Source organism: Belonocnema kinseyi, chromosome 2, assembly GCF_010883055.1.
Source record: "Belonocnema kinseyi isolate 2016_QV_RU_SX_M_011 chromosome 2, B_treatae_v1, whole genome shotgun sequence".
In the NCBI taxonomy this organism is placed as follows: Eukaryota; Metazoa; Arthropoda; class Insecta; order Hymenoptera; family Cynipidae; genus Belonocnema; species Belonocnema kinseyi.
The window spans coordinates 75077025-75086067 of record NC_046658.1 but is presented as its reverse complement, the minus strand read 5'-3'; positions in this window follow the sequence as shown (position 1 = coordinate 75086067).

Here is a 9043-nt window from a genome sequence, read left to right as displayed (position 1 = left end):
TAGTAGTAGTAGTAAAGCTTACTGCTTCAAGTAGTAAGTAAAACTACCTGAAAATAGTAGGTACCATAGCAAGTTGTCGCGACAAGTAAAGTAGTAAGGACAACTACTACCAATCCTGCGAATAAGTGTAGTAGCCCCAACCAGTTATTTAGCAGCAGCGGTATATATTACCAACTAAAGTATTTGGCCCTACTACTTTATTAGTTGTCTAAACCTTTTTTGAAAACAATAAGTTACGTTGGTGTCTTTCATCTTAAATTGGTATTTTTAAACAAGAATTATTATAATTTAAAAAATATTTAGATTCTTTTAACAATTCTTTCAATAATTATTTTAACAAGATTTAGATTCTTTCAAGAATTATTTCAACAAAGACTTCAAAAATATTTAGATTCTTTAAAAAAATTGAATTTTCAACAATTGAAAATCTAGAGAAATTTGAAATGGAAAGAAATTTTTTATGGAATTTCTAAATGCTATAATTTCAGCTTTAAATTTCCTTCCATTTTCTACAGTATAAGTTTTAAAACTTAACTCTTGAAAAATGATTAAAAAAGAAAATTCCATTTTGAACTATTGAAAATATGAGAAATAGAGAATTGTATATTAAAAACAATTCAAAATGTGATATTTATAAAATTTTACATGAGAATTTATTAAGTAAACATTTGAATTTATCAAAGAAAAATTTGAAAAAGTAGTTTTTTCGAAAATAGGTTGCCATTGGCAATTAATGCTTCGGCAAATTAATATTTATCCAATCGACTCCCAGCAGAAGATTTATGGGATTAAAAAAATAATTTAATTTATCTCCTTGTTGAAGAAAAAATATTAGGCGCAATCTTAAACAATTTGGTGTTATGTTATGTTAGTGATTATCGTCTCATAATGCTATTGGTAATAACAAATCATTAGATTAAAAAATATTTACAATATATTTGTACAATAATAGGGTATGTTAGCGGTTTTTACTGCAAGGCGTTCAATTCAAACAAAAATCATTGACCTTCCACTGAAAAAATTAAAGTTTTTAATTACTTTAGGTTATTTGAGGGTTTTTAGTCGAAAATTGAAATTTTCTAACAAAAATGCAACGGTTTGATTGTCTATCGTATACTGTAAAAAATATATTAATTCTGCAGCTAAAACATCAATTATCTAAAACATTGTTCTTGCTTTTCCTTTATATTATTTTTTATAATAGGTATTATGAAATACATAAATTTTTTGTTAATATCAATTTTATATTTTAATTTAAAAATTGTGTGAGACAAAAAAATCGCGCGCGTCGTGCACGCGTTTGTTTTATAATGAAATAAAAAGTAATGAATAATTAGCGAAGAGAGAATTACTGATATGATGAAAGTGAACGGCAATTTTGATAATATATGCGGGATGCAACGTGTTACGCATGAATCATTAAAAACTAATTTCTTCAGAGTTAGTGCATGACTATTAAAGAGAGCTTCTAAAATGTTTATGGATGCAATGTTTTATAAACTGAAGTTTCAACATTACAACTCTATACTTTCTATGGATTTCAATGATTTTGGTAAGACAATTTTTTAATTATATTAGTTTTTAATTGTAATTCTCTTCCTAAACCTAAAATTTGAGGATTTTATTATCTGTTTCTACAGTTAAATGCTTTTGTAATTAATAGCTTTTTACTCCAATAATGTTTGAGGTGCACTTTTTCGCTTTTACATTGGGAATCCTATTTAAGTAACTCTTATTGAAGTCATTTCTAGAATTTATTTCCCCAGAAATGGGTAATGCGTGGACCGCAGAACCAAAAGAGTGGCGGCGCTCAGTCAAGCGTGACAAACAGCATGAGGGCCGCACTGTCTACGCATTGGTCACATCAGGCTGTGTCATGCGTCAAAATCCAAGTCAAATAATTTTTGTGATTCTTTCTGTTCACGTACGTGGTTATATCTATATTTTTTCAAATATTGAATCATCTCCATCCTAAAAGCTTTTGAATTCTTGGACCTACCCACTTAAAATTTAAACGAAAGTTTAAAGAATTAAAACCCTGTGTGTCTGAAATTTTTTAACAATTGCCAATTTTAAGTTAAAAAAGATTTTCTTTAAATTTATTTACAAATAATTACATTCATAAATTGTAACCGAAATGATGGTAGATAGATTTAAAATATTTAAGTTCTTCTTATTTATTTTGAGATGCACTGTTAGAAAAATCTGTATTAAATTCAATACAAATGTACATGAATTCATTTGTATAAACGGTAGTTGAAATTTAATATACATTTTATATTAAATTTAATATACATGCATGTCGGATAACTGGAAGAAGGTAGCATTATTGAAAATTGAAAAATACTGCTAAGATTATTTTTGTCTGGTGTAAAATGAAATTATCTGAGTGATTATCGTGAATGTAAATGAAATTTAATATACACGCTATTTAATGGCGATTTAAAATACTTGAGTTATTAATTTTAATATACATTGGTGTTTAAAATGTAATACTATTTTTAACAGTGTGGTTTATTTTTCAAGACTTCGAATTTAAATTTTTATTCGATGCTAAATAGACTATTCATATGCAGCTATAAAATTTAAGAAAGCACTTCCAATTGTTCAGTTTTGAAGGCTTGAATTTGAAAATTTTGAATAACTGGAGAAAATATTCTAAAACCAGAAAAACTGGTCGAAATTTTGGTCATATTCAAACCCTGCATGATTTCAAATAGAACCTACTTTAGCCCTGCCTAACACACTATGTCCTCTTTTGAAGCCCGTTGGACCTAATTTAGCCATATTTAAACCTCTTAAAATTTTCATATAAATATTTTCAAATTCTCTATAAGACATCCGAATTCTCGATCAATTTTAGGAATTGGGATCAGATCTCTTTAAGTCATGTGTAAACCTCGAGTCTTCCTTTTTGTTATCTTAGAACCTATGACATTCTTTTGTATTTATATATGATTTAATTTTAAATATTTAATTTGGTAATTCATAGTAAAACCACCTGCGGATAATAAGACTGAGTAATGCTAATTTTTCTGACGTTAATAACATAATTTCTGGGAAGTATTATTGAATATTATTTCCCCTTCTTCTCATTGGTTGAAATTAAAATTTTTTATATTTTAAACCACATGAAAATCAAAATTGTTGAGGGAGAACCAATTTCTTTGTTTAGATCGGAAAATATAAAATTTATTAGACAAAATTAATAGTGTGACTTGCCATTAAACATATCATTAAAAATTTTACAATTTAGTTTTCCCAAATTAGTTCCTTTTTCATTAGTGTTGTTCAGTGTTTTTCAATGTTTTTCAGTTTTTATATTATGATGTATATGCTTGAATCCTGTAAGCAATTATACCTAAAAAATAAGACTATTAAAATTCGAAACCGTTCATTACTTTTAGGAATAAAAAAAAAGATAAAAATCTATTGCCCATTTTTCAACAATATCTTATTTTATAATTGAGAAGATGGATTTTTCTTGTATAATAATCCATGTAAAGTAATATGTAGATGAAATTAAAATTTTTTAAATTAAAAATTAACAAATGAGATAGGGAAGAGTTAGGTGTGAATGCGCATTGTAAAGCGAATTGTCAAAAATTTATTTAAAACAGCCCAGAGCCGATAATTTTCAATTGAATGTGATCTTTTTTATTTAAAACTCCTTATGAAATAATTTTAATTGCACTCCGGAATTAACAAATGAAGTGAGAAAATGGCAATTTTTACAAGTTTAGTTTTTATCCTTCCCTAAACAATCGAAATAAACTCCGGATCCATCGCAATAAGCGTAGTAGTATCTAATACACAAAATGAATACATGAATATCTTAAAGAAATCGTTTAAGCAGAAATTTAGATTCAAAAAGTGCATAAGTTAATACAGTTTGTTTGACACAATAACACTGTTTTCTAAAAGATCCACTTGTTCCCCAACACATGTGTTGAAAGTACATTATTTTCTGATGGAAAATCAATATTAATTAATCAATTTAAAGTCATGTTAGTGAAAGTAGAATGTATTTCTGTGAATGAATGTTCAAATAGTGCACCTGCTTATAGAGTTCGCTTAAAATTTGTGTATAAAAAGTAGCTAAAACATTTCATGAATAAAATTCTTGTATTAGGTGCTGCTACACTTATTTTGATTGATTCCGAATTTATTTCAACTGTTTACGATAGGATAAAAAATAAAATTGTAAACATTGACATATTTTCATTTGATTTGGCAACACAAAAGTGCAATTAAGAAGATATTAGAAGATCAGATCTCATAATTTATTTTGGAATATAGTTAATAGTATTGAACAAAATCAAAATGGATTAAGAATTGCCGGCTCTAGACTGTTTTGGAACAAATTTTGACGTTTTGCCCCACAGTCTAACGGTGTGTAATGGAAGCAAAGGCCAAAAATCTGGTATCTGGTTCATATTATCACTTTTTTTTATTTTCACGTAGACATTGGACGTCTCAAAGAGGGTTTAAATTAAGCTCTTTTTTAGTCCTACAAGTGGGGAAAATGAAATTATGTGTCACTTTAGAGGACTTGAAAAGGGTCTAAATCTAATATAAATTAAGCCCTCTACAGTTCCGCCTAAACTCTATTAAGACCTACATTTATATGTCTAAGGTAGGACTAAAACGTTGAATCGGCGAAAGCCGGTAAAAAAAAGTGTGGTGAATATTAGGGTGGTTCAGAAGAAGGCTTTTTAAAAAGTAAAAAATTAAAAATTTGAAAATTTGATGTCAAATAATGAAGTCTGCGGCCCCTAGAAGAACTCGGTCATATGATTATAAGTTCTGCCTAAAAATGGTTTAAGTTACACGCTGCAAAAATGTCCAAAAATGATCTTCATCTTAAAAAGAATTTTTTTTATTTACAGCAAAAAATTAATGAATAGTTATTACAACCATCAGTTAGAACATCTATTATAGTCATAAGAAATAAATTTAAACAAAGTTTTTATTTGAGTTTTTGACGCCTGTAAGCAATCATTTACAACCTAATTTGATTTCTCAGAAATAGAAGAAATCGAATTATAATAAAACTGCAAAAGAAAATTTGATTGCATCTACAATAATTTTCAGTGAAAGAATATAGGGCATGATTCATTTTTAACCAAGATTAATATCTCACAATTACTACTTTCATTTTCTAACTGTTCATAAAAGAACTTTCACAACAAAAGTCGCCCACGCGATTTATGAAACTGAACGCGATATTAGTAACGCGATATTATGGACTGAAAGTGAGAACAATATAATCAGTTAGAATTTCTCAATGCAAGAATATGAAGAAGAATATCAATTGTCAATAAAAATTATAATTTCACAATAATAAAATAAATTATGAAAATGGTGTTACTTGGATCGGTTACTCATCTTCGGGATTATTTTGTCGATGTTGTGCAATTTAAGGAGTGTCATTAAATCAATGTACTGTACTTGGAATTCGCTGACACGAAGGTGAGTTCATTTGCGTCGTTATAACATCATCGAACTTTCACAAGCTGGTCGAACAAAAGGTGGCCTTTCAGATGAATTTTTTCGTACACAATAATAGGCGGAAATTAGCACTTTCTTTACATTTTCAAGTTCCTGTATTACAATAGCATTAGAATCATTAGTAATGTATTACTTTAAAAACAAAGATCAAATTTTATTCTTTACATTATAAGATCAGATTGACCACTCACCATTCAGAAAAAATTCCCGCCTATTTCCCAGTTTTTTCGGTGAAAAATTATATTCCCATGTTACTTTTAAACGATTAAAATACCATTTATGCAATACTAATTATTTGATTGTATAAATTTTGAAAAGTTTTCGATTCTAAATAATATACTTCAAGCTATGCTCAATATGATTACAAATTACTTTTTTTTTGTATAAATAAAAATGTTCGATTTGGATGATTTTGAAAATCAAAAAGTGAAATTTGCAATCTTAAATTTTCGAAAGTGAAGAAATTTCGCATGCAAACCATAAAAATTACAGCTTTTTAAAGTGTAAACCTTAAAAAAACATAATTGTTAGTTATCAATTTTCAAAATTAAAAACTTTAATTTTAAAGATGCATACATAAAATTCCTCAGTTTTCATGATTGTAAATATCAGAAGTCATGTTTTTAATTCTAAATCTTCCAAATTAAAGGAATTTCAAATGTAAACCAGAAAAATTACAGCATCCTTCAGTGTGAAACTTGAAATTTGAACAATTTTCTATTGTCGATTTTCAAAAGGAAAAGCTTTAAAATTCAAAAGTCAAGTCTTCAGTTCTAAATCTTCAAACTGAATAATCTTCAAACTGAATAAATTTCAAATATAAAGAAGCAAAATTACAGTTTTTCTTGTAAAACTTAAAAATTGCATAATTTTTATTGGTCAATTTTAAAAATTAAAAACTTCAATTTTCAAGATTTAAAGTTCAAAGTTTTACGACATTAAAGAGTTATATTTGAGAACTTTTTTAATTTTGAGCATTTGTAAATAACAGTACTTAAATTTGAATAATTTTGATTATCAAGCGTCCATTTTGAGATCTAAACTATTCTGATTGAAGACATTTCGATTATGAAATGTATACTAATTATAGACTTTATATTAGTAAAGCTTAAAAATTGAATAATTTTGAATGATTCATTTTCAAAATTAAAAGCTCTTCAATTTTAAAATTGTATAAATAAAAATTCTTCAGATTTAATGATTTGAAAATAAAAATAATAATCTCCCCAAATAGAGGAAATTTGAAATATGCAGATTTAAACAACATAAAACCAAGAATCCACATTCTACACATTAACTTGATTATTGTATTATAGTATTTTTAATTTTATTTTAATCTAATTTAAATTTCTTATATTTTAAATTTCCGAATATCAGAACCCTTCGATTTTAAATATTTACGATTCCAATTACTATCATTTTGATAAGGTGCATTAAAAATAATTCATTTTAATTATGCAAAAAGTGAAATTTTTTTAATTTTGGTGATATTATAGACCAAAAGTCAAGTTTTCAATTCTGAATCTTCCAAATTTCTACTATCAACAAAATTAAAGCTTTTTTTCAATTATATCATATAAGACTTGCATAAATTTTAATTGTATATTTTTAAAATTAAAAACTCTTCAATTTTAAATATTTACAACTCACTCTTTTGAATATTTGACATAGAAGACTCTTTTAATATTTAATGTGTATAATTAAAAATGAGGCAATTTTGAATCCCTTTTTTTAAATAGTGTCTAAACCCACTGAAATTAATTATTATCTCCTTTTTTAAGGAACTTTCGTAATATTTCGTCTATTTTTAAATGGTGACAAAATTTGATATTCCAATTAAAACTAAATAATTACTATTGAATTGAAACAACTTTGAGTGTAAAAATATTTTAATAATATACATGCATTAAGCGCGCTAAATTTCTAAATTGATATCATTTTTGCGTAAATTCATTTTTTCTATAGATACAGTGCAGCTGCGGTAAGACGTATTCTAAAATAAGATTGGTAATCTCAAGGACTAAAACTTCTAAAGAAATTAGTAAACGACTTGGCACTTGGTGCCAAAATATTATTTAGGAAAAGACCAACATCACCTATTTTATGTCGATTTTTATACTTAGTAGTGTCAGAATTTAAACAGTTTTGTCATTTTCATCTTTCTAACAGTGCCTATACTAAAAGATACTAAATGAGAACTGAGGAGATGTAATTTAAGTTTTCCGCCTCTTCTATTCCGCTCATTATTATGACCATACATATAAAAAACATATATACATATCGCTCCCATGTGTTGATTTTTGGGCATACAATAACTTGCGTTAGGCTTTGAGAACAAACTAAGTAAATGATCACATGATGAGTAGAAACTAGCATGTCTACGTATCCCGTTAAGCCAATACTATGTTACCAATCACTCAAATTCAGTCAGACAATTTCCGCTTCAAAACCGTTACTTCTATTCGATTCGCAAGAATGAGTTTTAAGAAGGTAGTTTCGCACCTTTTGCCCCATCAGAAACTCGAGGAATCCGTAATCTGTTACGGATGTTACCTCAAATCGCTATGCGAGAAAAAGATTTATTACTTTCTATATAAAAAAGTCGCTCTATAAAAGAACTGATGCTTAAGTCTTAGTTCAAGGAGCCTTAAATTTTATGAAGCGTTTTATATGATCGATCGAAAATTTTGCAGGTCTAATCAGTGTTGAGGAAGTTACTAAAAAACTGTATACAGGTAGGACATGAAAAAAGTAAAATATCACGGTTATATACAGTTACGGCCTAAATTACCTTAGGTTACATTGTAAATCTGAGTTCGTAAGATTTGGATTTGGATTTATTTCAGAAAGTCCCTAGGGCTTAATTGCCCTCTAAGGAAGAAGAGTGTAAAGAAATACATAATAGTTGCATGTAATAATTATAGTGAAAGTACAAGATATTTAATATGTAACTATACCTAGCACTATACGCCCCAAAATATAAATTCCCATATTGTATTCTATATTCAGCTGTGGTTCCTAGAGTCCCCTATTATCAAGACTTAATTCCTATACTACCCTATTTACAGTCAGAAGCCTATATTTGTCTAAATCTTTATGAAATCGAGACAACAAAAATCAAAATTTTGCACTCTTTCGGTGTCATGAATATCTTAGAATCTTTTGTTTATTATTCCTTGGGATTATTCTAAATAATTCAAAATTGAAAGCTTTTGAACTAAATAAATTTGAATTACGAACTTCAAAATTTTAACTTAATGATATAGTTTGGAGTGAATTTAAATAATTTTAAATTTTACACTTTCTAAGTAAAAGCCTTAATGTTTATGCAATTAGAAATTCAAATATCAAAAGACGATTTCAAATTCCAATTGTTCAAAATGGTACCACGCAAAATTTGGTCTTAATGTTTTGTTAATTTAAAGCTTGAGGCGGCTAGAACTTCATATAATGAAATAGAAAGCCTTAAAAGTTAGGAGCGATTAAAATTAAACAATTTTGAATTTAAAACTTCAAGAATTAAATAATTTTA